We start from the raw sequence: 6,342 nt of genomic DNA on the forward strand, positions 1-6,342 counted from the left end.
TCAGCAGTAAATAAAGCACTAGCTATTTTATCAGAGCACCACACTGGGGCCAGGACTTACAAATAGTCTCTGTAGAAGAAAAAACTTTATCTAATTATCATTTCATAATAAGTTTGTCCAATTATATATATATTTTAAGTTAAACTCCCTAAATTTTAAACACACACACACAGCAGAGTCACAAAGCAACAGTTTTATTGGACGTATTTTATTGACTATGAGCTCCATGAGGAAAGATACTGTGTCTGTCATATTCACAGTTATAGCCCTAGCATGGTGCCTGGCCCATAATATGTGATCATTACATAAATGTTAAAGGATTTTTTGGTTGAATAAATACCTCATCAGCAAGTCACAATTTTAAATATATTAAGAGACTAATAATTGCTAGAGAGAAGATATAATAAGGTCTCCTTTTCACATTTAATTGCAATAGTTTTCTTAAAAATACTTAGCACAAATTCCTGTTACAATAAGGAGACTTAGGCAATCTGTCTTAATGTAATTTAGAGCATGATGGCTCTAATTTAAAAGAAAGAAGTGCTGTTAATCAGTCTGTACTAGACTTTTAATACAACTTGAGAGAAACACGCTTTACATTTTACTCAGTCCATCAGGTGGGTAAAATGCTGATATGTCAACTTAGGTACACAAAAGTATCTTGAACATTCTTAAGATTTTAGCTGCTGATTCAGCCTCTCCAACTAGCAAAACAAACATCTACACAGAGACACAAGACACTGTCCTGCCTCAAAAATGAACTTTATTCTCTTGTATGAATGGCCCAAAGTTTTAAGGCACCTCCTACGACGCCTATTTATAAGCAAAACCTATTTATAAATAAAACCTGAGAACGTTGAAAATAAAAAATTATCATAGCTATTTATAAGATTGTTGACTACATTTTTCTTTTACAAAGATTTCATCTTGGGACTTCCCTGATGTCTCAGTGGTTAGGAATCCGCCTGCCAATGCAGGGGACACGGGTTCGAGCCCTGGTCCAGGAAGATCCCACATGCCGTGGAGCAACTAAGCCTGTGTGCCACAACTACTGAGCCTGCACTCTAGAGCCCATGAGCTGCAACTACTGAGACCACATGCCACAGCTACTGAAGCCTGCAAGCCTAGAGCCCGTGCTCTGCAACAAGAGAAGCCTCTGCAATGAAAAGCCCGCACGCCACAACGAAGAGTAGCCCCCGCTCACCACAACTAGAGAAAGCCCGTGTGCAGCAATGAAGACCCAACGCAGCCAAAAATAAAAAATAAATAAAATTAATAAATTTAAAAAAAGAGCTCTGCATAAAAAAAAAGATACAGTTCAATTGTGACCTCACTCTTTTAATGGGCGTATATCCATTATTTTATTCTCCACTATTTCCAGGTATACTGTTTCTTAAGTCAGAGGGGTGGAATTCACTGGAGAACTCAGAAATCTTTTAGTTTTTTATGAGCAGAGGCTATAGCAATGAGCTGTCTTAGAATTTGTAAAGTGTTTCAGGAAATCAGCCATCCCATATTATTTTTTTCCTCATAGTTCAGGAATAAAACCTCTGGACAGACCAAAAGAAAAAATTCCAGAAAAAAAAGTAATGATTCATTTCTGCTATTGTTGCCCTGACATAAGTCACTGAGACACTGGTTATACTGCCAGATTCATCTTGATACATTTCCAAGAGTCCTTTTGGAATCTACTAAATAGGTTCCATCCCCATCCTCAAGTAACTTAGGCTCATGAAACCAAGACCCACTAAGAGACAGCTCCAGTGAAAAATCCGTCAATATTAAGGTCATCTTGTTATTAAAATAAACCAGATTTGACTCCAATAATTTTTCGCCTATCACATTTGCAAGTATTCAAAAGAAGACTAATACCCAATTTGGTGAGGCATGGTGAAACAAGCACTTATGTATATACTACTAATGAGACCATTCATTGGCATTATCTTTCTGGGGGGAAATTTTGTAAGATATATTCAAGCCTTAAAAATCGCCAAATTCTTTTACCCAGTTATTTCCTTTCTGGCAATTTATCTTAAGAAAATTACCATGAATTTCCACAAAGACTTACATATAATGACATGCATCACAGCATTGTTTATACTAGCAAAATAACAGAAACAGTTGAAATACATACAATAGCGAACTGTCAAATCATGGTATACCCGTATAATAATATTCTATGTACCTATGTAGTGAGGATAGGATAGGTTATTCTACCACAACAAATTAACCTAGAAATCCCAGTGGCTTACCAAAATAAAGACCAATTTCTCACTTGTGCTGCCTGTCCAACATGAAGTGGCAGGGGTCTCCACACAGCCATTGTGAGACAAAGGCTGATAGAAAATCCAGCACACAATGTCACCCATCACTTAGCAGAAAAAGAAATAAACTGGTGGATGGCACATACCAGCTCTTCCACACTTTGGCCCAGAAGTTTATTCCTCATTTTTGTCCTTTATGCTTATGCCCATTGGCCAGAATTAGTCACATAGTCCTATCTAACTACAGAGGGGATGAGAAATGCAGAGGACCAAATGGAATGCTTGGTAACTCCCAATAACTCTATGGGAGCAGTTCAAAAAAACATTCTGTAGAGATATAAAAGAATGAAATGCTCATGATATGTAAGTAGAAAACTAAGCATAAATACTCTGTCTTGAATATAATTGCAGATTTGTAAAAAATATTGTATTCTTTTTAACTTAGTGCATTTTGAAAATGTTCTTCAATTAAATTGGTGACTTCTATAATAAAATTATTTTTGAAAAGTATCATTTGGCTTTGGATAGTTAATTTAAACTTCTTTTTCTCTTTATTGGTACCTAACTCAGTCAGATACTGAGTACTAGGCACTGAGGATACAGAGATGGACCTGACAGTCCTTAGCCTCAAGAAGTTCACAGTCAAATAGGGGAGAAAAATACATAAACTCAATGGTGAGGCAGCATTGGTACTGTGATGTGATAGTAGAGGTGCATACAAAGTCTATGGGGGAGCAGAGACAGGAGGAAGGCAAAGAGAAGGAGGGTTAGAGAATGCTACCAATGAGAAGATATTTGTTTTAAACTTTAAAGGGGGTGCAAGAACTTGCAACATAGGTCCCCAAAAGGTCTTGTCCTTGTTTTTGAAACCTACATTCTTTTGCTTTATTGCCTTACCTCTACCCTGGTTAGATATTGACTCATTGCCCCAAGTAACTGGCAACAAGAGTAGTTATGTGCCCTAAAGTTAGGATCTAAGATGCCTAGGATAGAGACACAAATACCAATATAGTCTTTACCCTATGCCCCACATTACATGCCTAGTCTCTAATGATATCTGCTTAACTTCATCACAAGAAAAATTTGGAGCCATAGCTTACAAGGCTTCGGCTCTTAGAAGAAGGCGCCTTTCCCCTTCCCTTGGTCCTCACTAACCAATCACCAACTTAGTTGCTGCTCCACAACTTTCTACCCTTCCCCCGCCAGGTTAACCATGACACAGTAACCTGCCAGACTACCAGTATCTCCTTTGCCCAGGTGCCTGCTACCTTGTCACTTCCACCAGAATGTGTGTACCTCAGATATCAATATCAGCCCCAAATTAACACAAATTCACTGCATTCTCTTTGGAAACAGTGATTTGAACTGCCTTTGGAGGTGATGGGTAGATAATGTCAATTCCTTTGGAGGACCTCACCACTTGAAAACCCAGCATACTCCTGGGTCAAAGATATTTTGGTGATGCCAGAGTTCTCAACTGTTCCTTACTAGACTAGAGGCCTGACTTCTGACTGGTGTCCCATTAATATTTGTCATCTTCACCAAGCACATTTACAGCCATTTCAGTGTGATGGCTTATTAAACTGGCACAATAATGATTTTTGAACACAGATTGTGTTCATAAGAAATGTGAAATTGTTTGTATCTATAATATGTGATTATCTTTAGATTGCTCATTTAGAGAAAAACATTTTGTGCTTAGCACAATGAGAGATTACCCTCTAACTCCTTACTGTTTCTAATGGTTAATGATGCAAACTAACAGTGCCCCAGAATGTCATTCATCATTTCAAGATGGATGGCATAACTGAAAAAATGTTGCCAACTTAGTAAAACACATATAAAATATTAGTTTAGGCAGCTATTGTGAAAACCAACAAAAAAGAAATGCAGTTAGATTAACAGGGACTGACTACACAGAATTTTTTGTGTGTTGATAGAGTATACATACTAAGAAAAATAACGCCATTGCCACAACTATTGAGTTGAGAGGTTAGTATTTCAAAAGTATTTAACAGCATACTAGCACACGGGACCTGCTTACATTGTCCAAATGGCAATGCAGTAAAGATTTCAAGACCAAAAAACATACAAACAGTGTGTGTGCGTGTGTGTGTGTGTGCGTGCGCGCGTGTGCACACGTGTGCGCACGTGTGTGTATAGAACAGCTATCCAGGGAATTCCCTGATGGTCCAGTGGTTAGGACTCTGCGCTTCCCCTGCAGGGGGCCCAGGTTCAATCCCTGGTCAGGGAACTAAGATCTGGCATGCTGTGCAGTGTAGCCAAAAAATAAATAAATAAACTTAAAATAAATAAATATAGAACCGTTATCCAATAGACAACTAACAGTAATAAGCATCCATGGGCAATAATTTTCTACAATAACATAGAACATTAGGTTTCAATTTTTAAAAAACAATTTGCTTATGAAATTTTTATGGATTAAAAGTAAAGCTAAGGTTTTATTCAGTTCAGATTTAAATATAAAGAAAGGCATTATTGTAGTCTCAGGAATATGCTTCAGGTTCTTTTTTAAATCTTTCTTTTAACATCAGCAAATTATACTCTAAAGCAGAGGTCTGCAAACCACAGCCTACAGGCCAAATCCGTCCTACCACTTACTTTGACCAATAAGGTTTTAGGAGAATACAGCCATGCCCATTCTTTTATGTATTGTCTATGTGTTTTGTTTTGTTTTTCCACTTTACAATGGCAGAGTTGAGTGCTTGTGACAAAGTCCATATGGCCCACAAAGCCAAAAACATTTACTATTTGGCCCTTTACAGAAAAAGTTTGCTGGCTGGTCCCTACTTTAGGGCTGCATTGTCTAATACAGTAGCCACTAGCCACACATGACTATTTAAATTTAAATTAATGAAAATGGGGAATTCCCTGGTGGTCCAGTGGTTAGGACTCTGAGCTTCCACTGCAGGGGGTTCAATCCCTGGTTGGGGAACTAAGATCCTGCATGCCTGCCGCGTGGTGCAGCCAAAAAAGAAAATGAAATAAAATTAAAAATTCAGTTTCTTAGTCACACTAGCCACATTTCAAGTGCTCAGTAGCCACATGTGGCTAATGGCTACCATGGTGGGCAGTGCATCATTTCCATCTTGGCAGAAAGTTTCATTGGATAGCAAGGCTCAGTGATAGCCTCACTACTCAAAGTGTGATCCATGTACCAGCAGCATTGTCATTACTGGGGAACTTGTTAGAAATGCAGAATGTGGGCCCCTACTAAATCAGGAACTACTGTTTAACAAGATCCCCAGGTGATTCTTATGAACATTAATGATTGAGAAGCCAGGTCTGGGGGGGATGAGGAAGAGGGTCAATAGATGGGGAACAGATGATTTAGTAATGAGAGGAAAATGCCATCACCAGGGGGAATAAAATACAGAGAAGTCCCCCACAACAGAGATTCTGCTAGCTGTGAGACCACCCTTCCCTCAGCACCTCCCATGTGCAGGCCCCAGAAACTCGTACTGTATTTAAGGGCAGCATTCAGGCCAATGATGTCCAGAAAGGCACAGTCCTTTCAATTTTGTATTGTTGCTGTTGTTACCATCACCATTAATATAAGGCTTCTGGTGATGTCATGATCTGAGGACGGAGACACAAAATGGAAGCCTGGGAAGCCCTGAGCCTCTCTCTAGAAGAGATGCCACTTGAGACATCCCTGTGCTGAGGACTGTCTGCATACATGTGAGTTGAAAGCGGACCTTCTGGTTCCAACCAGTCTGGGATCTAGTGCTTGTGGTCAGCATGTAGTTACCATCCTCCATCTGGGTGGGGGTCTTAGTTTCTGTAGAATAATTCAAAGATATGAATCAGACTGTTATCTGTATCCCTTCAGGAGGAACTAGGAATCCTGTGATTCTATCATCCAACTAACTGCTGGGTCTACTCTTTGGAACTCAGGGAAGGCCTAGGAGACTAAAGCCTTTTTTTCTGCAAACAAGAAACAGGGGACACAGAGGGGCTTTCATACCCGGGAGGACCCTGCAGAGTCCTGTCTGGTTTCAATCCCCCCTTTTCTTTGTTACTCCTCAATCTTGAGGGGAACAGGGGTGGTACAAGA

The 6,342-nt window shown here is 39.3% G+C and overlaps 1 non-coding gene across 1 annotated transcript; it reads left to right on the forward strand.

The window, feature by feature from the left end:
* Positions 1-4,445: 4,445 nt before the first annotated feature.
* On the forward strand, positions 4,446-4,518 carry TRNAG-UCC (transfer RNA glycine (anticodon UCC)). The gene has a single exon. It is a non-coding gene; the product is annotated as a tRNA-Gly (tRNA).
* The last annotated feature ends 1,824 nt before the right edge of the window (positions 4,519-6,342 follow it).

This window comes from Globicephala melas, chromosome X (genome assembly GCF_963455315.2).
Source record: "Globicephala melas chromosome X, mGloMel1.2, whole genome shotgun sequence".
NCBI lineage: Eukaryota > Metazoa > Chordata > Mammalia > Artiodactyla > Delphinidae > Globicephala > Globicephala melas.